We start from the raw sequence: 25,785 nt of genomic DNA on the forward strand, positions 1-25,785 counted from the left end.
GGCTCAGGTGATCCTTCTGCCTCAGCCTCCCGAGTAGCTGGGACTACAGGCATGCGCCACCATGCCTGGCTAATTTTTTCTATATATATTTTTAGCTGTCCAATTAATTTCCTTCTATTTTTGGTAGAGACAGGGTCTCGCTCTTGCTCAGGCTGATCTCGAACTCCTGAGCTCAAACAATCCGCCCGTCTCGGCCTCCCAGAGAGCTAGGATTACAGGCGTGAGCCACCGCGCCCGGCCTGTCCACTCCCTTTTCTGACCCCACAACCAACCCCTTCCCCTGGGCCCTCTGGAACTCACAGTCATATAGAAAATCTCTTGTATCCTGAATTTTTCCTGAACTCTTGCTTTCATTTTCTCACTGAAATTCAAGCTTGGATACTGCAGAAGACACCGCTTTCCCTAAAGCCACCTCAGATTGGGGAAATGTACCTGCAGGTGCCAGTGGGCCTTCCTCCTTGCCATTTCCAGATAATTCTCACTTCATGTTCTGTACAGACCTCCATCTATGAATCTCATGCGTCTTTAAACCATGTCACCCACAACCTCTCTTTACTTTACTCACTGCATCCTCTACTAATCCTGCCATATTCTTGGTGATTTTAGTACCTTGGCCTCTCAGTTCTTTGGCCTCTTCTCCTCCAATGATTTTTATTTCTGTCCTACCTCAGCCACTCCTGTAATGGCCATAACGTAAACTCTGTCATTACCAATTACTAAAATCCCTCCATAATCCCATCCTCTGGCATCTTACTCTTGGGTTACTTCTTCCTATTTTTGCAGCTCAGTATTTTGCGTATTCTGATATCAACACTTTTTTTTTAATCTTTAGGAACTATGAGCCATTATTTCTATTATTTTTTCTTTGCCATTCATTCTCCTCAAGCTTTCACTTTCCTCCATACTCTGCTTAGATTCCGAGGAAAGTCATTATTATTCTCTTGAATACACATGTAAAAACTTTTGTGTCCCTCTCTCTCTCTCCTTTGAGCCACTCTGGTAAAACCCTAATCCTGGATGTCTTCTTCTTCTTTTTTTTACCTACATACACCTATACAGGGCTGGAGAAAAACAGTCTACCATGCTGACTGTTCCCACTCTAACGTTATGACTACTACTCTCAAGTGAGCGCTAAGTGCTACCACGCAACCTATTAATATTATATTTCTCTGGTCCATTCATTCTCCCACTTCCTTAGATGAATGATTTGTACTTTCTCTCCTCTCTCCAGCTCCAAATTTATTCCAACTGATAACTTTGTTACTTCACTGAAAGCATAGAAACAATCCAAAGAGAACTTCAAAATGGTCCCACTACAACATCTTCCAACTCTTCCAAACTACCAGCATCTGTATCCTTATACTCTTTTTCTTTCCTGTTACTGTGGATGAATCATCAGTGTCATCTTTCCACCCATGCACTGGGTCTCATGCCCTCCTTCCTATATAAAGCAGCAATCGTCACTCTCCTGCACCATCGATTATTTTTGCTCTTTCAACTGAGTTATTTTTATCAGCATACGCACATGTATCTTCTCTTAAGAAAAAAAGAAAGAAAACTCTCAACTGCATTTCATTTTCAATGACTGCCTGATCTCTCTGCCCCATTTTAAAACAAAACTCCATAAAGGAGAAGTCTCTACTTGCTGTTTCCACTTCCTCTCTTCTCATTCTCTCTGAAGCTATTCCAAGCATGTCTTCGTTTCCATTACTCTAGCAAAATGACTCTTATCAGCACCATCAAAGATCTGTATGTTGCCCCGTCCAATGGACCACGCATTTCTCATTTTACTTTTAAATCTTGACAACATTTGACACCGTTGATCAACTGTTCTTTCTCAAAATTGGGATTGTGAGTCACCGTTCTCTCTGGTGTTCCTCACTAGCTCAACAGCTGCTTCTTCTCAATCTCCCTGGCTGGTTTTCCCTTATTTCAATGTTAGAGCATTCCAGTGCTTGGGCCTTGGATCTCTGGATGTCTTCATCCCTACTCATTTCCTTAGGGAGCTCATCTAAATTTGCATCTTTCAATATCATCTATATCTTGATAATTCTCAAATTTATATTTCTAAGCTTAACTTCTGAGCTAAACTTCAGACCTACAGCAAACTGAAAGTTAGCATTTCCATTTAGGATGTTAAGTGGAAATTCCAGCGTTAACATGTTCAAAACAAGTCATCACTTCCCCCAAAACCTGCGGTACCTTCAGTTTTTACAATCAAAATAAAGGGCAACCTATATCCTTCTCGTTGATTCAGCTAAAATTTTCATTCCTCTTTTTTCCCTCATGTGTCACATAGAATTTGTCAGCAAATATTAATGGCTCCGCCTGACCATTTCTCACCATTTCCATCACCATAATCCTCGCCCAAACCTACATAATTGCTTGCCTATATTATTGCAATACCTCTTTAACTGATAACCCTGCTTATACTCCTGCTTCCTTGTTATCTGTTCTCCACCCTGCAGCCACAGTAAGCCTTTTTAAACATATGTAAATTCATGGCATGTTTCTGCCCCCAAACTTCCAAAAGTTTTCCATCTCATTCCAAGTAAAAAAAAAAAAGTTTTTATAAACATCCTCAAGACCCTGCTACTTTTCTGTCTTACCCTCTTCCTCTCTCCTAATTTACTGCATCCTAACCATGCTGGCCTCTTACCAATTTCTTGTGATAAGAGGACCCCAACCCTCCCCACTGCCATCCCTACCCTCATTTAACTGTCTGGTTCATTTACTCAGGTCTCTGATGTCATCCCACCAGAGAGAACTTCCCCAGCAAAACTATATATATGTTTATGTATATTTGTACGTATGTGTGTGTGTGTATAAAATACATGTATATAACTCCTCTCTTCTAGATTTCCATATACCTTTACCTGCTTTGTTTCCATATTCTAAAATTGTTCAAGATAGACAGTTTGTTTGTTGTCTGACTCTCTGTAATAGAATGTAGGTTCAGAAAGGTGTAAATGTTTGCTCATTGCCAGATTTCTAGTACTTAGAAGAGTACATGGCACATAGCAGAAGCAAAATAAGTATTTGTTGCCTGAATAACTGACTGACTAAAAGAATATGAGCTTAACTTTGACTGTTTATCTTTTTTTATCACTGTAATGTTTAACCCAAGGTTTGCTTTCCAGGAAGGCCCCTGTAATTAGAGAATTTGACGTTGAATAAATACCATTTTGTTCCTGACTACTCACCCTGTCCCCAACTATGGGCTGGCAAATTTTTTCTGTTACAACAAGATACCATTTCTTCCCTATAGAAGGAGCTTGCAGATACATCATTGGGCAGTTTCCTGCAATATTGGTCTGAGCATTTGGAAGGAATTGGGTACAAGGGGATAACATTTAACTAAAAATTAAGTCCTCTCTTGATTTTTTTTTTAAATTTAAAAGTATCCTACCTTAGGAAAAATAGTGAAGTAATAACAGTAGAATCATTTTGACACTCCCTTTAGACAGGAAAAAAATAAAAATGGACAAAAAGATCCAGGTCTTGCTATCTTTTCTTCCCCTCTGATTGTCCAGGGATGTTTCTTAGCCATGAATTTTCATTTCTCTTCTTTGCCATTAGCTTGGCTTTTTTTTTATTTTCTGGTTAAAACATCCCACCCTTGAGATTGCCATAACAGAGATCCCAATCTCTCATAAAACGAGTTTACAAATTTGATGAAGAAAAAAATGGGGGGAAAGGCTACATTTTAACTACAAAACTGCACTTGGCTCTGCATTTGCTGCCTGTTCACTGATGTTAAAATACCTGAGCAAGTGTTTTATCCCAGAGACTGGACTGTTCAGGGACATGCACAACCCACTGAACATCCTTAGGCATAATTTATTTGTGGACTGGGCATCCTTAAGTACATTCAGACTCCATGGTCAGTCAGATTACCAGGCAGTGTAAGTCCTACTCACTGTCTTGATTCAGCATCTCCCATCTGGCTAAAGTATGAATTTTACATTGAGTTGGATAATGACAGATATGCTTAGCAAAGTGCCTTCCTTTGTTCTAAAGTTCTCTGTGTGACGGACACCGACTGGGACTAGGGAAGTGGGTACCAAATAAAACAACAGCAGTAACCCCAGCCTGTTTGCATAGTTGCAGCCTTTACTCTTGTCCACTAAGTGAAAGTTGTGGTTTAGTTTTGTTTGTCTCATCAGGAGCTGCTGTTTGGAAGTTCCGCTATGGGCAGGTTAAGTCCGTATTAGTGATGGCTCCAGAATTGCTTCCTAGGGCTGGGAGTAAGGATTAGGGACTGCTGGCTGGTGGAAGGAAGGGTGGGGGACTGCTACTGAGAGTGGCCAGCACACTCTTTTGACTCAGATTGTATGTTTGTTTGTGATGGCTTTGGTAGATATTGATAGCTGGTAAGTGTGCTGATGGAAATTAGAGAGGTTTTAAAGGACCCCTCCTACAAGACCCTTTGGTACCACCCCTGCAAAAAAAAAAATAAAGTTTTGATTGACGTTTGTATAGCTTTATATTAAACTCCATTCTGAATGAGTAACAGAGTTATGGGATATTTTTAAAATTCTTTTGAAAAATTGAAGATTGCTGGAATCCCCCTCCCCAAACCCCTGCCTTTGTAGATAGCTTGGGGATTTCCAGTTTCAGCAAAAATTGTTACTGTTCTAAAATAAATAGGGAAATATGGTTTTGACACAATATTTTTTTAAAAAATCGTTTCATTACCACATAGCTAAAGAGACATTTTATGATTAAAAAAAAGTTCCCTAGTCAAATAAGCTTGGCAGATACTGCCTATTAATGTATATCACTAAATCTAAGATGCCCTTGATTATAGTATAGACTATGTTTTAATGTACTGTTAAGAAAAAATGCTATCAATTAAACTGTGATTTGATTACAAGAAGCATCTTCATATCAAAGTTTATTTGTAGGAAAATAAAAAGACATGTCTTTGAATTTATGAAATGTAATGTACATATACCACCATTTTGGAGAGCCACAGAGTACATTAGTATATTGTAGGTTCTGAGAGGTACTGCAGTAAAGAACTCTGTTAAAATGTCTTTAAACTAGCATTTCCTAAATTGCCTGATAAGCTGAGTTTCAATCATACCATCCCACTTCATAACATTTGTTAAACATTCCTTGAGTTGTAAGGAGGCGGAGGCTCAGTTGTGTTTAAGACTGGGCTTTACCTGTAACACACCATGTGGCCGAAGAAGGTGTTGCTGCTGGAGGTGTAATGGATGATAACACTGCGTTATAATAGGTGCTGAAGACCACCCCCCCATCCAGGATAGCCTAGCACATGGGATTCAGGAAGCTGCCAAAGCCTTAGACGGTGCCAAGCCCATCTTTGTGTGCTTGCATCCAACTGTGATGAGCCCATGTATGTCAAGTTGGTGGAGGCCCTTTGTGCTGAACACCAAATCAAGACAATTAAGGTTAATTATGATAAGAAAGTAGCAACTGACAGAGAGAAAAAACCCCATAAAACGGTTGGTTGCAATTGTGTAGTAGTTAAGCTCTATGGCAAAGAATCTCAGGCCAAGAATGTTGTTGAAGAATTCTTCAAATGCAAGAGATGAACAAATAAAAATTTGGCTCAAGAAATAACTTCAAATATATTTGAAAATAACTGGTGAAATGTCATCCAGTACAAGCATGGCAAAGACAGGTAATTCATTGAAAGATGTGAAGAAATACTGAGAAAGAGAAGAAATGAAAGACAACCTTGAAAGAAAATAGATACCACAAGTCAGGTAGGGCAAGTGTTAAGAATCCAGAAAAAAAAAATCAAAGAAAAGAGAGAAAATCTTTGTGGCTTTACTATTAATAAATTGAACTAAAACAAGGGTAGAAAGGAGATTGAGATTTTGATTGGTGAGAGTTTATGAGGAAAGACACAACTTAAAAAGTTATTATTGTCAGTGATATAATATTAGCTTTTAGCGTAGAACTTTTCTAGAGTAGAGTACTGTTTTAATCTGGTATCAGGTGGTGACCCAAATTATGTTTGTGAAAGTTATATGGGAAGGGTCAAGAAAGAGAGAGATATATGGTTCAGATTCTTGGAAAAAGACATTCACATCAACTTTGCAGTCTCTACTTTCTTATCTGTAAAGTGGGATGAACAACATTGAATAATTGACAACCCCTAAGAGCAAATGTTCACTGACCCAGGAATATAAAAATATCAGAAACTATCATTCTGGAATTGTAAAGTAGAGTACTCCATGAAGTTATTCTCCTTAATGAAATTTTGTTTTGTTGAAAATCTATTTATTTAAGATAAAAGAGTGAATAGAAAAGGAGTATATATATATATCACATATATAATTATTTTTTGTAAAACTAAATATAGGAATATAAATCAATAAAATTATGCAACTCATTGACACCTAAATGAGATCAATGTTTAACATAATACATGAATTATAGCCTTGATAAATAAAGTTGAATTAAGCAAACATAGAAAAAAAATAAAAGATTAGGTGGGCTATAAAATATTACCAAATGGGTATGCATATTACGATACCTGAAATAATCTTATTTTTTGCTTACTTGTGTATTCTCTGTCTCATACACTTGGAAAGTATCACTCATGAGAGTAGACTTTGTCTTTTTCATCACTATATCCAAGTGGAATGTCTGGAATATAGGAGTCACTCAATAAATATGTGCAAAATAGTTGCAAAGTGAATGAATGAATAAATGAAATATAATGTAATTCATCCCATTTACTAATTATCATAATTTGATACTGTCCTCCATAAAGCTTTTAAACCTTTGCTTAGGAGATAATATTCTTGTGAGGAATTCTTCAAAATTACAGATAACAAAATATTTTAAGCTACAGACCATGCTGCCACAGTGAAGGAATTGTTCCATATATGAATTGCCTTAATGTGATCAGTCGTAATTGTACACATATGATGGCAAGGGTAACAGAGAATCCACTGCTGTGTTTGCTCAGGTGGAAAGAGGTCATGCCAGGCATCACTTTTCTGCAGTTGCCCATCAAAGCATTGCACGATGGCATGGTGTCTGCAAAGAAACCAAAAGAGAAGGCTTGTCTTCTCCCTATTATAATTTTTCTTCCAAAGCTCAGGGTCAAATTCACCCTGCTGACATTTTTTTTCTCCTTTTTATGAAAGAGCCACCATTTCCCCAGATTCCTTTAACAATGAGTAAACTTTTCCTGGTATATATGTGAAAACTGCACCACAAAGGTGAAGCTACATCTTTGAAAATCAATACTCAGATGGGGATGAAACGATGTTTTAGCATCCCAAGGGTATGACCCACATTTTTTTATTATAAGACTTTGAATTGTAAACTTCCAAAATATATTTATATGTACAAGGGAATATATTAAGCTTTCTGTCACTTTGTATTCTAATGCTGCCTCAGAAAAAAATGAACCTCTTAAAATTTTTCATTGGTGAATTTTCCTTATTTCTTACAAAACCTGAAAGTTGATTTAAAATTTATCGTTATTCAGTGACAATTCTCAAGGCAATTTGGTTTATTTTTTTGTAACATCAAGGTATTTTAATTGAACTTTTTCTATGACTTGTAATATACTGTGTGAGCTTATGTACAGACATAACCCATCTCTCTGTATAGTCATTCATTTAGCATTGTAGAGACCCATTCTGTGACCCAGAAACTAATTTGTATTCTGAGAATTAAAAGATGCATGGGACTACCCTCAAGGAACTCATGATCCAGGATATGATAGCAATATGTAAATAAATACAGTATAAAGTAGTAAAGAAAGGAATGGGCCTTTTGAAATTATTGTGGGTAAAGAGAGAAGAATGTTTAAAAATTAAAGAATTCTGACAGAGATAGTTTAAGAGGTATATATTCCAAATTTTACACACACAAACACAATTAATTAAATTAATTTTATTATGGAATGGAAAACCATCAGGATAAGGAGATAATAAGAATGACTAGTAGATAGTGAGCTATCCAGGTACCCATTTGATAGTATTATATTTAGCAAAACAAGGCTTGTCATATAAAATGAAAACATCAATCTTACTGATCCTATTAAAATGTAAGTCGGGTCATGTGACTCCTGTGCCCTAAACCATTTAGTGACTTTCTAGAGTCCTCATACTGGCCTTTAAGCCCCTCCATGATCTCCCCTGTCCCCCACCACCTCTTTGACTGCATCTCATCTCCTGTTACTTTCCTGTTTCATCCTGCTTCAGCCACAGTGGCCTCCTTGCTGGTGGTCCTCAAACATGGCCTTGCTTCTGTTCTTTGGCATTGTCTATTCCTTCTGTGTCTGAAGTGCTCTTTCCTCAGATAGCTGCACTTCCTTCAGACTTTGTTCAAATGTAATCTTGTCACTCAAGTCCACCTTGACCGCCCTACTTAAATTTACAAACTGCCGCTCCAGCCCCTATCCCCACCCAAACTCCCAACCTCCCAATATTACTCTGTTTAGTTGTATGTATGTTGGGTTGTACATCAATCTGTAAAGAAGAATGCATGTTATTTTCAAATCCTTATTACCATTTTCTAGTTCAAATGAGAAAAGCATCAGGAACCAGTTATCGTAGGAACCCACTTCTCTCTGTTACTAGCCATTTTTTGCAACAAATTTTTGTAATCACCATTGGAATTGTCCCGTCTCAAACTTCTATAATTAGCTTGCATGTTGATGGTAAATATATGGATGTGCATCTGAGTACATATGTATATTTGTGTGCGTATTGTGTATGTATTTGTGTAAAGGCATGTAGGGTATTGGAAAAACACCGGGGCAGTAGTTACAAGAAATACTTAGGTTCAAATCCCCATCTGTAAAGTGGGGGTAATACCTGTTCTACCTAAATCACAGCATTCTTGTTAGGTGAAAATAAGTGAATATATGTCAAAGTGTTCTTAAACCTGGAAAGTGCAATGACATTTCTCATTGTTAGCATAGCAACTACAAACATTTAAATACCTATATTTAATAACATTTTAATTTTTATAAAATATTCTACTTCCAAAAGCAGTGAACATATGTCCATTGTTTTCAAATAAATCATTGCTTTAATTTTCTCAAAAATATTGTTGGCATCATTGTAATGATAAAATTTAGATTCAAAGAAGGTCAGTTCCTTGTCTATAATTGAATTGCTACTGAGCAATAAAGTGTTCTCTGACAATATTGAGCATCTTTTCTGCCCCACCACTTTTTTCCAATTAAATAATGAGACAAATAATCAGGTACATTAAATATGGAGGGAGGCCATAATTGGAAAATCATCATATTGAAATCAAAGTAAAGAATTATCAATGGATGGTAAATCTAGGAAATTTTGATGAGCAAGATATTTGCATAATCTTAAAGTATATCTTAATAGATTGCTTATTAGCTGCAAGCTAAAAAAAAAAAAAAAGTAATTACCCAGTGGAAAATTTGGACAACACTTTGGCCAGGTGATCAACATCAGCAAGGAAGGGCAGGCAAACGTCATATACCTATGGATGTGATTCCTTGAGGACATAATATATTAATAACTTATGTATGTCCCAGCTAGGAATAATGCATACACTGAATTTAATCACAAGGAAACATTACATGAATCCCAAATAAAGAGCATTCTTAAACAAAACAAAAAGCCTGTATTCTTCAAAAATACCTATGTCACAAAAGACAAAGAAAAACCGAGGAATGTTCCAGGTTAAAGAGACATAATAATTAAATACACTGTGACTGGATTCTGTATTGTAGGGGGAAAATGCTAGTAAGGTCATTGTGTGGTTACAAGGCAAAATTGGAGTATTGACTCTAGATAATTTTATCAATGTTATATTTACTGATGTTGATAACTATACTATAGTCATATAAATATCTATCCCTATTCCTGGGAAATTTGTACTGAAGTGCTTAGGGATAAAGTCCCATGATTTACCAATTTACTCTTGGATAGTTCAGGAAAAAAAAATGTTTTAAGATAGCTAGATGGACAGATAGATGGATCTAGACAGAGAGAGCAGCAAATTTTAAAGCAAATGGGGCAAAATGTATTGGGTGAATCTAGGAAAGGACATATGGGTATTCTTGAATATTCTTTGTACTATTCATGTAACTTTTCTGTATTTGAAATTATTTCCAAGTAGAAGACTTTTTAAAATAATGAGACACAGTAGTTGAGGCTCTGTTTATTTGATTCATCTGAAAGAGTTTGTTTTCTTTAGTAAATACCTAACTTACAATCAGGCAGGGACTTAGTCTCTTGGGAAGGTAAGATGTTTTGTGCATAAAAATAGCAATACAGAGGTGTTTGATATGATAATATTTTACTGCATTTTCATTTTTATTATTTATTATTAATGAAATGCAGTTGTCTTTGAAGCCTGCTGAGTGTTTAATAATGAAGTTGTGCATCGTTCATTTTCAAATGTCTGTGCCCCATATGTGTTAGGAACACAAATTCAATATGCACTTCAAATCATTTTATAAAGGGAGAACTACAGATGGATTTAACCAACTGATGCTCTTTAAATGCATGTTTCTATATACACGATTGCCAGATTGACATGGCAGGTTATAAGTTTGTATGTTGTATGGAAAATTTCCATTCATTGTGCTTCTGGCTACATGGTCTTAGATATCTACTTAAGTGCTCATAGCACAGCATGGTTTAGGAACATGTTTCCTCTGGTCTATAGTTGAATTTATTTACTTTTGAAGACTGATTATATTCTTCTTTAAGATTCCAAGTTTCTGCATAAATTAAAGTCAATTAGTTCTCAATCCGTGATGGTGGCACCCACAAAATTGGCCTTGGTCTTAAATGGTCACTGTGTCGAATGGTTGTTCTCAACTTTTACCATTATACTGAACCTGTTCAATGCAATCCCTGTCTTTGGCTAGTTTGGAATGAGGGAGTGAGACTGGCTTTAATCCTCCAGGAAAGCCGCAGAACACTAAGACAGCCATGTCCCAAACTCTTCCCCCACGGGGGTCCTCCTTCTCCTCTCTTCCTACCCCTCTTCTCATCTTGTTCCTCTATTTCACCCCTTCCCCCTTTTCAGCTCTTCTTTTCCCTGCTCCTCTCCATTTTAGCCACAAGTGAGCTGCATGCAGGTGACCAGGATCCGTGACAGAATACGTGAAAGATGTGCTTCCATGATGAGCAAGGTTCGCACTGTGCTAAGGAAGAAAGGATGTGGGAGAGACTACTTTTGAATCTCTCCATGGCCTTTGGGGAATTATACACGTAGCTACTCTCAGTGCTGTTAATGAGAATGCAAAGTCTAGATCCCTTCTTTACCTCTCAGTAGCTGTGCGAGCATCATCAGCCAACCTCGCTGGGTCACAGACTCCTCATCCGTCAAATTGGGGTGATGGCAATACCAATTCAGAGGGCTTTTGTGGGGTGTGAAATGCTGTCTAACATGCTGTTTATATTGTCAGTTTACTCAGTAATGTTATTTGTTTAATTTTACTTTTTGGAGAGTTCACCTCTTCAACTCTAAGACAGTCTTTCCAGATCTTTTTGGGGAAGTGACCAGGATGGATGCGATATGTGTGAGGGAGCTCACAAACAAGGGAGGCAAATTCCTCTCCATTTCTCTCTCTAGTCCTCAAAAAGGTCTTAAAGGCCAATGTCTCATCAACTGGCCTTTCTAGAATCATATACAAGCTATTGAAGTGAATAAAATAGTCTTTTAACTGATACTAACCAGGTCTTGGGTTGGCAAAAGCCAGAATTATTTTTGTGATTTTAAAATTTTTCTGAATTAGAGATGAAAAGATCCTTCTCAGATCTTCCCTGTTGGCAGAATTCCAGCCGTAACACATGGCCGTTGCCCATCATGACTATTTGTGATAGGACTTCTGGAAACACTGTCAAGACGGGTGTGCGGTGGAACAGTATTCTTAGTGCTTATGAGACTCCGTCTTCCAAGAATATCATGTGCTGCAAGTGCCAAGTGACTCAAAAAATGTTTACATGGCATGAATAAAATCAAGAACTGTGAATCTCAGCCAGCCTATTTTATATGATGTATTGACACACAAGAGGACATTTACAAAGGGGAGAATGTGATTTAGTCTCTCTGAACTCAGCTTTAAAGGGGAAGGTTTTGGTGTTTTTCTTATGATTTTCTGCTGTACGTCTGGGAAATGCTTGTGAGTATGAATGACTTTGTAGATCTCCTTAGAAATGCATTTTCATTTCCCATGTTCCCAGGCTGCCAATGACAAGCAATGTTTCTGGCTGAATGCCAGCTTTGAAAAGTCACTTCTTATATCAAGCCTTTTCTCTCCATCTAGCCCTGCCTCATCCCCTTTTCTTGTCCCTGAAAATTTTAACTTCCTTTCATAAATTGCGAGGTTATCCTATGAACAAATAAACAAAGCCCAAATCTCAAACAGTTGTGGCCTTACCTCCATATTGATATACAAATACACATAGATACACATCTATATATGTTTTCATCTCACGGGCTCATATCAGTAACAGCTTAGTTGTAAAGAACTTGAATTTGAAAGTGATTTTAACAAAAATCAGTTTCTTGCATATATCGACTTAGATACAATTTAACCAAGCATTCTGATTAAGAAATGCAGGCTCTTGGTTACAAGAAAAAGAAAAACTATCTATCAGGAACTTGAAAAAATTGAGATTTGTTTGCATTTTACAGAAGAAGGCTGAGGCAAACACTCCACAGGAGAACCACTGCTCAAAAATTTCAGACACCCATAGCACTTTGGCTTTAGCCTCATGGTCTCAAAATAGGTGCAGAACCTCCAGCATCATGCCCTGATTACATCACTATCCTGCATTCTTCCCATGTTAAACGCTTCACTAAAGCCAAAGGGGGAGGAACAAAAGCCAAAGATGTATGCCAGCTAAATTTATTACCTTGATTAGAAAAGTAGGATTTTTTTAACCTAACAATACCTACTGAGACTATTGTGTTTGTTTGTTTGTTTGTTTTAATAGTGGGATGGATGAATTATAAACAGGGAAAGAGCCTTTAGGGATCAAATTCTATACACGTATCAGGTTGCTGAATTCTGGTTTCAAAGATATGGAGCAAAAATATAGCAAAGGTTTTATAGATTCAGAAGCAGAAAGGTTGTTGCACCAAACAGAATATTCAGCTAGAGCAGTAATTAATTTTTTTTACATGTCTATATTCCATGTCTTCTGGGGGGAAAATCTTGATAAGCCCACTAATGCAATTTAATGTTGTTTTTATTTCATTCTAAGACAAATAGTTGAATCCCATTCAAAGACTATTTATGGACTACCTATTGAGTTCAAAAGCACTGCACTGATGCCACAGGAATTCTGACACATGCTACAATATGGCTGGACCTTGATGACATTATTCTAAGTGAGACAGGCCAGGTACAGGACAGATATTATATGATTCCACTTATATAAGGTACCTAGAGTAGTCAAATTCAGGGAGACAAAAAATAGGAGAGTGGTTACCAGGGCCAGGAGGAGTGGGGAATGAGGAGTAACTATTGTTTAATGGGTACAGAGTTTCTGTTGAGGAGGATGAACAGTTCTGAAGAAGGATGCTGATAGTGATTGCACAACAATGTAAATGTACTTAATGCCACTGAATTGTACACTAAAAGTGGCTAGCATGGTAAATTTTATGTTATGTATATTCTACCACAATAAAAAAAAGAAAGAAAACAAACAGAACAAAAGTAAAGTAGCTGCCATCAAGTAACTTACAATTAGCAAGTGGGAATAGTACCCTACTTAATTTTAAACTAGGTGGAGCATAATAAATAGCCCAAAATGGAGGAATGGATTCTGTTTGGTTGGCCAAATGAGGAAATTATCCTCAATTTATATGGTACTTTCTACTTTACGATGGATTTTGACAGATGTTTTTAAGTTTTATGGGTGAAGTGGTAGGGGCCATGGTGAGAGAGCTATGCCATTTCCAAGGCAGATTCCTTTGCCTGGAGCCTGGAACATGGATTATTAACGGGAGAGTTGTGGACTGGAAAGTTCAGTTTGGAGAATAAGTGGATACTGAGGTAAAAAGATATATGCAATTCGTTGTATAGCTGGAAGCCACTGAAAGTTTTTGGGTAAGTTCTTGATGAATCAATATTGCTCTGAACTCAGTTAGAGAAGAAGTAGTGCAAATCAAGTGAGAGAACGAGAACAAGATACAATTACAGCTCTTAATCTTAACTGCTGGTATGATATAGGGTAAGAAGGAGTGAAACCCAGTGGTGATTCAGGCTGAAATCCAGTTGACTCAGAATGGTCTCACCCCCCCCCCACCTCCAATAGCCCACATTAAATTTTAAATTATCAAAAATTTTATATTTTATCATTTAACATTGGCACAAAAGATATTTTAGTAATATACCATCAAATCTTTGATACAATTAAGTTATAAACTGTTATGTTTACCTCTACAAAAGCAACTTGAAATATAACTAAGACCTCCTGTATTGATAGTCTTTGCATTTTCAGCCTAACATTTTTCAGAAGGATGGAGGGTTTCAGAACAATACACCTTTTAATCATGGGAAGATATTTAATGCCCTCATTGGTACAGAGCTACAGAAAGGAATATTGCTTCTGCTTACTACTGCTTACTTAAACCTAGGGCATGTTTTAAGAAAAGATGTAGCAAGACTATGACTTTTTTTCTTTAAACAGTGATAGTCACTTTTGTGTCATAAAAGAGCACAGATGTGTAGAATGTCAGGTGGGAACTTCTGAGTGAAGATTAAGGATAGGAATCTGCCTTCCTTTCAAATACTGCTTATAAGCAAAACCCAACTGGAATTTAATTTTCTTTAAACTTTGTGAAACAGAGAAGCTCCCTTTACAGCAAAACTTTAGTACTAAGGTTTTGTGCTCAGTGTTCAGACAGCTGCTACAATTCTCTGCTATCTTGTGGTCATGGCTACGACAGTTAATTTCTTAAAACTGGAAAAGGGGAAATTGCCTCAAATTAAAGAAAGACAGTTTTGAACAAGTTGCCCCAGAGTAAAGCGTTTTAAATGTCAAGAACATTAGTGAAGCTGCCTATACTGTAATTTAGATAACAGCACAGATACCGAGCTAGCGTCTGTTAGTTGTTGAGACTTGTGGATGATTGCCACTTTCACTGTTCTTTATTTTATGCCACAGTGTTGACTTTTTACACTGACAGTGATGAAAACAGTCCTTAGTAACATATTGAAGACTAGGCTTTCGGATATATGCCTGAAAAAGGTGTAAATTCTATGGCCTCCAGACGGAGGCATGTGTGCAGGAAAAATTATTCTAATGAAGAAAGAGCTTATCTGGAGTATCTTTAACCAAAAATTCAAGGTAGTACTAAAGACCCCAGAAGAATCATAGTGTTAAACGAAATATACAAATAGCTCAATTGCCTGTCTTAGAAATCAGTCAAAATATTTTAAGGGATTGTGTCTTATTTGTTTCTGTATTCCCTGCAGAGTTTATGTTCAATAAATGGTTCTTGAGTGAACAGATTAAGCAGTGATGTAGGTTTTTACAACACTGGAAACCAAAAATGTGAGTAAAATTATATAGTAGTTGTCAGATGTGCGTTTTTAATTTTTTTTTCTAATAGTGTTGGTAGTGAGTTAGCTGTATCAATCTTTTCAGAGATACCTTGGAAATGTTTCCCCCTTTGATTAGAAAGCATTCTTGGTTAGATGTATAACTGGTCAAAGACCTGATGATTTTGGAGACCTCTCCTGTACACCCTGTCCTGACTCCAAAATGTAGCATCTTCCTGATTTTGGACTGGTTTTAGATTTTACATTTTCCAAGGGAAGGGACTATGTTCTACACAATGTTTGTAGTCTGTGCCACAGAACTTTACACCAGAAATTATTCAAGCTGAGTTGACAAAGAAGAATTCAAATTGAATGGTTGGATGATGAGCTAGAGTTTATTGGCACAAAGTAACTCAGCAGTTCCAAACAATGAGAGACAAAAACACAATGATCTTATAGTATAGTTATCCACTGTTGATACCTTATTTACTGAGCAATTTGTACAAGGCCCTGAAGCAATAACAAAAAATACAACAAAATCCTTGAATATTTTAAAATAAGAGAGTAAAAGGGACCGGGGTTGAGCGGTTGGTCATACATGACTCAGATATGACCTGTTCTTAAGCCAAGTAAAAAAGCTACAAAATTAGAAGCAAAAAACAAAGAAAACAAAAAAATCATTCATCTCTTACTTTCTTATAATTCTTCAAGAATTGCAGCTGGATATATTTCCTTATCTTGACAGGAAAGTGCCAGCCATGCCTAAGCTAAGGTTCAGGAAGGGAGGTCGAAAGGAAAGAAGTACACATGACATAGAGCATTTCTTGGTATCATTTAAGGTGCTTGCTTAGAGAAAATACGGGAAGCACCTTCTGTCACTTTGAGGTATGGCTGAAGGAAGCAACACTGTAGAATGTCCAAACTGGATCTGGTTCTAGGCAGAAGAACTAGAACCACTTGGGTAGTCAACTTTACCATCTTCTTAACAGCCTGGGAAGATGAGCAGGGCGTGATTAAAACCTAACCTAGGACATGTAAAAAGGGCACCCCCTACTTTAGGCTCAATCCTTTGTGGGGCTCACAGGGAAGATCGGACTTGAAGCAGCAATGGGATTTCTAAAAGGACATTCCAGGGCTGTTGACAACTCTGGAAAGTTGATTGTGAAGTGGATGAAACAGTAAATTGCAATTAAAGTTGGGGGAAACAATTATTTTTACACTTCTTTCCTTTTCTGTCATTGTTAACAAGTGATTGCAGACATGAGATTAAAGATCTTTATTAATAAAGAAACGAATCCCTTATTCCTACTTCTAACCTAACAAAATAATAGATAACATAAGTTATAATAGATAACTTTTTTTAAAAAAGTATGCAAACCTGTCCGAAAGACAGACAACACTAAGGAGTTCCCAAACTGCTCAGTGATTTCTCCCTTCTCCCATATGAAACTTCTTGGTAAAAGAACTCTGAATGAGTTTTATGTTATGCTATCAACACTTCTCAACTGCATCGTGCAATATCATCATATTTAATAGATTTGGGTCAGAGTAAAGCACATGACTGTGGTATAGACACACCAATGTCCTGGGAGCTAGGGGGCTGATTTCCAAAAGTGCTTCTCAGACTATCCAAGATGAAGATTGAGTTTTTGTTTATTTCCAGTCCCCTGCAGACTAATATAAAATCAGACATTTGAATGACATGACAGTGTCAAACTGCCATAAAAGTTTTTGAGTCTTTACTCTCAATTTCTGTGATTGATCTTGTTGCAGACTGGTCACAGTTTGCAAAGTAGCACCAATCCATGAACCATACCAAGTAGCACTGATTTAGCATTCTGGCTCTGCCATTTGTTTTTGGGGCAGTGATTTACCCCTCTTTATCCCATTTATAAAATGAAGTTGGAACACACTAAATGATTGCTGGCATCCTATGATTCTATTATTATTTTGGTAGTATTTCCTCCTGTTTTTGCTAGTTAGAAGACATTTGTCATATGTGTAGCCTACTATCTAAATGGTCTCTGTTAGGTCCCACTTAAATCAATGAATGAAGAATGTGTTTAAACCAACCGTTTGCAGGCTGTATTTTTGCAGCATTGTCACTGACTTGTAGCCCTATTTTCAGAGTCAAAGGCTTTTTTTTTTTATTATTATTTTTTAACTAGCTACTCTGACGAAGAACATCACTGCCTAGGTAGCTCTGGACTCTCTAGTGACACCCCCTGTCCCCTGCCCTAAGCAGTATTATCATGATGAGCTGGCAAGTCAGCCTTAAGTGATAAATATTCAATTTGCCTTTTGAGTTACAAATAGGTCAGTTCTGAAGATGGCAAAGTACCTGCAAACTGACCACATTAGCTTCCTCTTCTCTCCGGATACCTCTGGTGAAAAAATACATATTGAAAAGATGGCAACAAAAATGTAACTGTAAAAATTGTCAAATGATATAGTCTTGGATAGGCATTTAACTGTGGAAAGAGTAAAATGCTAGACTGTTCTTTCACCCTCTCTGAATTGTAATGAATGATAATAAAACTAGAAATGAGAGAAAATATTTACCTAGAGTTAAAAGTGACAATAACCATGGATAAATTATTGCATTTAGTCACTTTGTGCCTAGGGTTTATGTTTGTAGAATGTGTTTTAGATTCTTGGATCAAACCCAGATAGATTTTTAAAAGTTCTTCTTAAGAGAAAGTTAGATCTTTATGAGAAGATCAGGTGTTGTTCATGAATAAGTTATGGGGAAGCCTCTATGCTTTCTCTGAGAATCTAAGATTGTCAAAACTTCCTCTGAGAAAACAGATATTGCAAGATAGTTAAACCATATTTATGCTTTTAGATGTTAACTGGTAGACATTGTATATAAAAAAATTCACAGAAAATTTATTCGCTGGGTTATGCTTTTAAGAATTCTTTATTCTTATTTACCTCTAAGAAAAGAAAATGTTTTTTTCACCAATACTTCTGAATCCATAAATATTCTTGTCTATATTTATTGTTTTTGAGGAAAATCAGGGTAGTCAGTGTCATTGACTTTTGATGTGGTCACAATGTATCCCGAGTAAAGTGGGAAGGAGAGAATGTGTACTAATTAGGTGAAGGAGTCTCTCTCTCTCTCTCTCTCTCACACACACACACACACACACAGACTGGCTTAAACACCCCTTGCTTAACTCAATCTGCAAATTGCATGGCTGTTGTTCAGCAGTTTGCTTCATTTGTCAACTAGAGCAGTGGCGAAAATGCAGCCATTTCAGCTGTATTTGCCATTATGCCAACGTGTACATAGTGACCTAGGGATTGATTTAAAAAATACAATTTGTTGTTTTGGCTGTTGGATTTGCCACTATTGGAAAAAGGTGAAGATGTTGCACAACTTTTGAACTTATTTGCTATTTTGTGAGAAGTGTATTAGATTAGATAAATTAAAACAGTACTTGAATGTCCCCACAAAAATTCCAACCAAAGCCAGACATAATTTTTTTTCCCTGCTGCATATACTAATTGTTGAATTAAAAAATTGAGCATAATTTCTAGACAGCCTTCCAGAGAGCTGCAAATAAACACACAGGCTATGTTTAATAAACTTGAAAGTCACACTGTCAGTCATTGTGATGCTTGCCTGGAGGCAAATTAAAGTAGATATCTTCGGTGCGATTCTGAAGGAGATATTCATTCAGCATTGTGATCTGCTCTTGATGTGTTAAACAGTTGTAGCTCACAGTTATGCTGTCTCCAAATTCATTCTGCGTAGCCTGACCTTAAGAAAATGTAAAAAAGCAATTAGTTTTAAACAGTAGGAGTGCCATCAGTGTGAAAGAAACAAATTACATGGTGGGGTGATATTTTTAGTGATTTTTTAAGGAGATTATTAATAATGAAATCTGAACTAAAAGCTGTGATTGTAATTTTTAAAACTGACACAGAGCAATGCATTTATTTCAAACTGCTACAATTCCCTAAATGACAATCCAAGGCCCTTTCTATGTCTGGCTGAAAGGTGGTCTGGCTCATTAAATCACATGACAACTCCCTTGAATAATCAAGCCAAACATTCTTTACACATGATTCGCTAAGTTCTGCTCCTTCGCCTTGTCATTCGTTCAATACTTCAGCAAATATTTATAGTGCACATATCATGAGCCAAAACTGTGCTCGACATTAGAAACTATTGTTTATAACCCTTCACTAGGTCCTTAACTGTTTAAAAATATATATGTGTGTGTACATATGCTCATATACATGCTTATAGTTGAATAATTTTGTTTTATTAAACTGAATTTTTACTTTTTGTTGACTGTTTAAAGTTAGGAATGGAAAAATGTTATTCTATTCTTTTAAAATTTTATTGTTTTCGTTTAAGTAGTGAAGAAATAGTTAAAATTGGCAGAATTTTTTAATTTAAAAATCAAATTAGCTGTCTGTATTACAGTCACTTACCTATATCCAGGTTTCTATTGCCAAGAAGAAATGACTAACTCATATTCTTAAAACTTAGACACGTGTTGGTCTCCTTACAGACAGTGTCTCCAGTGTGAAGCTCTGACATGTAGAAGTTATCCAATACATTTTGTAGAACCAATGTAGACTCCAACGCAGTTCAGTAATAAATTTTAAAATAAGAATACAGATAATAATAATGACTAACAAGTATTGCACACTTGCTCAATACCAGGAACTGTTCTAAGTGGTTTATGTCTGCTCAATTCACTTGACATCATAACAGTCTGAGGATGTTGGTATTACTGTTATCTTCAATTCTCACACATGGAAACTGAGGCTCAGAGAAGTTAAATAACTTCTCCAGGGTCACACGGCTAGCAACTGAGGAAGCATGCGTACAGACCTGGCCAGTGGGTTTCAGAGTCCCCATCCTTACCACTTTGATCTGTGGCTGAACACTAAGGGCTATTTTTCTTATCAATATACTCACCACAATTTGATTAAAAAATACATAGTCAAGGAATCTTAGTAGAGGCAGATATAATATGCTTATAATTTGGTTTAAATATGCAGATTATATGATAAGGGTAATATAATTAAATTATATAGAGTCAAAGAATCTTAGCACAGGAAGATGCTTTCAGGGTCCAACCATTTAGCCAGGTACTTAAACATTTCTACAACCTCCTCCCTCTTTATCCTAGCAGATAATTGAGTTAGGTTTGAGCATCACTCTTGCTTCTGTGGATGAAATAGCTCACATTTCAGCCCTAACTCTTAGCACAATCTTCTTTATAGTAAATACAAATCATTTTCTCCAAAGCTGATCTGGATAAATCAATATCATGAAATTATGCTTTTGGAATTTTTATGCATAAATATTCTAACTTGAATAACAATAGTATAATTCATATGCATAATGGGAATAATATTAGTGAATAAATGTTAATATGTTTAAAAAATATCATGAAACTCAGAGGAAAGCAGTTTTAATAGGTGACTTTGAAAGTTGAGTAAAAAAAATGCCTTAGAATGACAGATTTCTTTTGACTTAAGCTGGTCTTTGATTTTTCTCTTGGTAATGCCTTCACAGTCCTAAAGAGTTTCTGACATAATTCTTTAACACTTAATATAACTGTCATTAATTAGCTCAATTAGTCAGAATTTGGTTCAAATAAAAAGATCTTGGGCTCATTTCTAATATGAGTCAAAGCAGTATGTTTATGGGTGAAAATACAGAATCTGGAGCCAGCCTGCTTGGATAATAAGGCTAGCTCTGCTCTTAGTCTCTCTTTGCTTCGGTTTCCTCATCTGTAAAATGTCTGGAACAGTGTATGGCACACCATAGCGCTATAAAAGTGATGCTTTAGGAGGAAAAAACTTCTCAGGGTCAAGAAAAAAATTATAACTTTATTCTTTGCACTTAATTGATGTAAAATAAACATTTGATAATGGCATTTAAATTACCCTGTAATCATAGAAGATTTATATATGTAAATAGGTACAGATCTCAGACTTTCTAATGTCATCATGATACATTATACTTTTTAGATCTTTTCTTTCTAAATCATGGAATGAACTTACAGTAGTAGATCCCAGCTTTTTTGAAAAGTATCCATCCTATTATATTATGTAATCACTATACCAAACAATTGGGGTTTTTTTCTTCAGAATATACACAATACAGAGTTGAAGAATCTACATCAAAATGCTCAGCTGTGATAAGGCTGAGCTAAAAGCCTTTTTCACAAATAATGTTTTGTTATCTGATGGATTTATATTAGACCGTGGTTGCCAACCTAAAATCCCTTTCTTTAAGGATGCGATGTTGCATAATTAGCTTGCTATTGCAGTCAGGATGCTAGCAACCTTTATTTTAATCCCAGTACAGAATGCAATAGACTCTCAGGGCTGGAGGGGACCTTTGAGATCATCTAGTTCAACTTGTTCATAGGAGAGATGAGACAACAGCCTCTGGCAGATTAAATGTCACACAGCAAGTTAGTTGTCCATCAGTATCTCAGAAAAAAATTACATTAAAAAACTGACTATCTCTGTTATCAGTTTCTTCATAACAAGTAACAATAGAAAACAAAGTGTCTAAAAACAATAATGATATATTTTTTCTAATGACTTTTTCTGCACTGACTTAGCTGGCCTCTATTGCACATAGTACCAACTGAGGTTACTTATATAGCTCCAGTTGTCTGAGAACATGGCTGGGGCACTTCAGTTGTGGTACATTTCTTCTCTTCTACAGGCCTCCTTTTCCATGTGGTGTCTCATCCTCAGAGTCTCTCCAGGTGGCCTCCCTCTCTGGCAGGATATTCTGGGGCTACAGTGCCATATGTTTCAACCCTAACTCTTAACACAGTCTTCCTTACATTGAGTACAAATTATTGTCCCAAATTTCATCTGAATAAATCAACATCGGAAAATTATGTTGTTGGGATTATTTCCTTACAGCATGGTGGCTGGGTTCCAACAGGGAGCATCTCCAGAGACTAAGCCCCAATGTTAAGTGTTCATCAAACCTCTGTTTGTATCACACTTGTGAATGTCTGTTGGTCACAGCAAATCTATAGCCAAGCTCAGAGCTAATGTGGGAAGGTACTGGACTGGAGCATGAATTATGGAAGATGCAGTTCATTTGGAGCCACCAACGTGCCTGCCTACCCAAGTGGCAGATAATTTATGTGGTCAAGGTCAAAAGAACAAGGCGTGAAATGTGACATATAATGTGTTGCTAATTAAGTTAATTGGCCATTTTTTTTTGCATTGTTTCATTGCTCTAGTACACAGTACACAATCATGGGTATATTATAGGATTGGGGGAAAGTTGAAACTTTCCAGAGTTTAATGAGCAGTGTAATGTTCACATTGGTTTTGGCAGCCACTGTTTCTTTATCCCAGATAGAGAGACTGAGCCAGAGCCAGGCAGCTCTCAACATTTCAACATTCAAATCTTTGACCATAAGACCAGAAAAGAGCCAAGATTTTCAATGCATAAATACTAAAAAGTGAAGGCATGTGAATACTATTTTGGATACGATTCACTAATATTAATAAAAAGAGCAAGACTTCAGTATTAGTATTTCGTTGAGATGAAAATTATTCTGACTCAAACCTACGCTATACTGCTGCAGCCTGTAACTCAAAAGGAAAAATCAAAGTGCTGCCACAGAACTGCTGGCTTCCTAACAAATGTCACCTATCAGCATGCACAAATAAACACAAACACGAATCAGCCATGAAACTATGTGCTACGTAAGGCTTCTTTTGGCCTCCCGCAAGTTCTTGATACACACCCGTGTACTGACAGCTAGTATGCAAATTGCCTAAAGCTCCATTAGGCTGGTCTAGGCAAGGAAAAGCCCATCTGTTAGTTACGTGACACTTTTCTTCTTGGGTCCTCATGTGGGAATATGTCCTTGAGATGCCCAGATGGATGTATTTGCACCAGTGTCTGGTACGACCAACCTTGGGGAAACTTGTCACTTCTGCTTTTTTTCTTGATTTTAATATTTGATGTCCTCTTCCCCCAGCTCCCAAAGAATAAAGTTTTAAAATGAAAACTTAAAAGAATGGTAAAGAATACAAAGACACATTATTTTTTAAGTGTGAGAAGATGGAACACGATGAACCCTCTGTTTGAAAAATCATGGTATTCACTGGGTGTTTTTCAATACTGTGTGTGTGGTCTGGTGTTGACAGTAGAGAACACACAATTTCAAATTAGCTGGTGCTTGTCAGCTGTTGCTGATAACTGTTGGAAAGTTTTGGGAAAGACAGTGCATGGTGTTACTTTAGCAGGCCTGCCTATTTAGGACATTTATTGGCAATGGCTTCACGATTCCTATCCCCTTTCTTCTTTTAAAAGAAAGGCTACATAACGACTGCATGTAAGCAATTGGAAATGGAAATCCAGCCTTCCTTTCTTTGTTAGTTTTATGAGTAGACTCAAGTCTCTTGCCCGTCTCTGGTTGAAATCCCCAGAGAAATGTTAGAAGTGGCAACAACAGAGTCAGAAGAGCAGTCATCCCTTTGATAATTGATATCTGTTTATCATAAACAGGCTTCTTTCATCTCGTCCATCTGGCCTAACAAAAAGATCTACTGATATTTCATTCTAAAAAGAGGTAAAGGTGGCCTAAAAGTAATGGTAATCTCATCACCTGAGGAAAAAGAACATTAGGGATCAGAAAACAGTTCCTAGAAACATATAATAAATTGCAATTTAGAGCCAGAAAGATAGAACATTTCCTCCTTAGAAAAAATCTCATGTGTACGGCAAACAATGCATGAAGGTATGTGAAATGTCGAAGACAGGACAAAAATGAAGCTTTTGATCATTTTGGTACCTAAATAGTTCATGATTTTATCAGATTAGAGCCTGTTTTCCATTTTTCAGGAAATGGTCCAAAAGACATACTGTTGTTATTGACAGGACTTCAAACTAGTTATTATTTGCTAATAATGTTGTGTTAAAAGTCTGAGCAGAGTGTCTTGCCAGAGAGAGAGAGTGAAACTTTTATGCCCAACGGTGTTTGGATGAGCAAGATAATTATACCCTTGTCCACAGCAGATGCTCTGTTCTTTGCTTTGGCAGTTTCCCTGTTCAGTGTGCAAATAATTTTCTCTACTAAAGTTGGTGGCTATTTGCTACAAATATATTTCTTTTCCAGCAAAGAATGGATCTCTTCCATCACCACTCACAAATAGCAACTGAATTGATTGGAGTTTTTATTGTTTCAAACACATACGCAAATCTGATGTGAAGCAGCAAGAAACTCTTATGAATGCCACATGTCTATCAAAAGATGTAATATTAAATAGTAAGAAAGCTATTTACTAAAATAGTTGGGAAACTACATAGTAACAATTATTTTAACTTATATTAATCAAGATTTAAAGATAACAAGTCAATGTTGATAGTTAAATAATTTTGTAGTTCAAATGTGCATTTAGTCAGTTTGGAATAGAAAAGAACTTCATTTACATGTATTGTAAAAATCTTACAGCTCTTTCTGCATCTATATTTCTGTAACAGGCAAAATTCACTTTATACGAATATGGTAAGACCCAAAATACAGAGTCGACTTCCTTCACAGTTTTGACAGACATAGAATGACTATCCTATGCTTGAAATAGACAGGTGTATTCTTTGTGGTCAGTGATGAGCAAATACATTGCCATAAGCCACTAAGCTTACTTTTAGAGTAGCCCGGATGCTGTGGCTACGTCTGTAAGCAGGCACCTGGTAGGTGTTCTGGCAGAGAGCTGCAGAAGGAGGAGAACTGAGGAGATATATTTACGATGGCTCCCTTTTTTCTGTTCTTACCACAGGTCTTCAGCAGCCCAAAGGCAAGTGTAACCACTCCTCAAGTTGCCATGTTTTCATAACCACATAATGCAACATACATTTATCTAATAAAACTAAGAATATAATTGGGGGTTAGGTTTTTCTCAAGAATAATCATTGCTGACTAGATTGTTACTGTAAAAGTCACCTTCCAGAAAATGATTAAGTACCCACTGAAAGATTTTGTTCTGTGTATATGAGTGTGTGTGTGTGTGTGTGTGTGTGTGTGTGTGTATATTATATAATTTTTAATTCTTATCATGAATGACATACCATAGCTATATATAAATTAATATATAAGTATGTCAAGATATTTTTAGAGTTTTCAACTATATTTTGTAAAAAGAAGTCTTTGCACCCTTTAAACTAGGAGGTAATAATGTTACTCCATTAATTTTTTTCTATTAAATAATTACATAATGTAGTATATCACTTGAAACTATATTATACAAAACTTGATCTCTCTGATTAATAGAAT

The 25,785-nt window shown here is 36.5% G+C and overlaps 1 protein-coding gene and 1 pseudogene across 3 annotated transcripts in view; both read left to right on the plus strand.

The window, feature by feature from the left end:
* RBMS3 (RNA binding motif, single stranded interacting protein 3) overlaps window positions 1-25,785 on the plus strand; it is a 725,478-nt gene that overhangs the window by 89,818 nt on the left and 609,875 nt on the right. The gene's annotated exons all lie outside the window — the stretch shown is intronic.
* LOC105810522 lies at window positions 3,881-5,564 on the plus strand (annotated as a pseudogene).

Source organism: Propithecus coquereli, unplaced genomic scaffold, assembly GCF_000956105.1.
Source record: "Propithecus coquereli isolate 6110/MARCELLA unplaced genomic scaffold, Pcoq_1.0 Scaffold214, whole genome shotgun sequence".
Classification (NCBI taxonomy): Eukaryota; Metazoa; Chordata; class Mammalia; order Primates; family Indriidae; genus Propithecus; species Propithecus coquereli.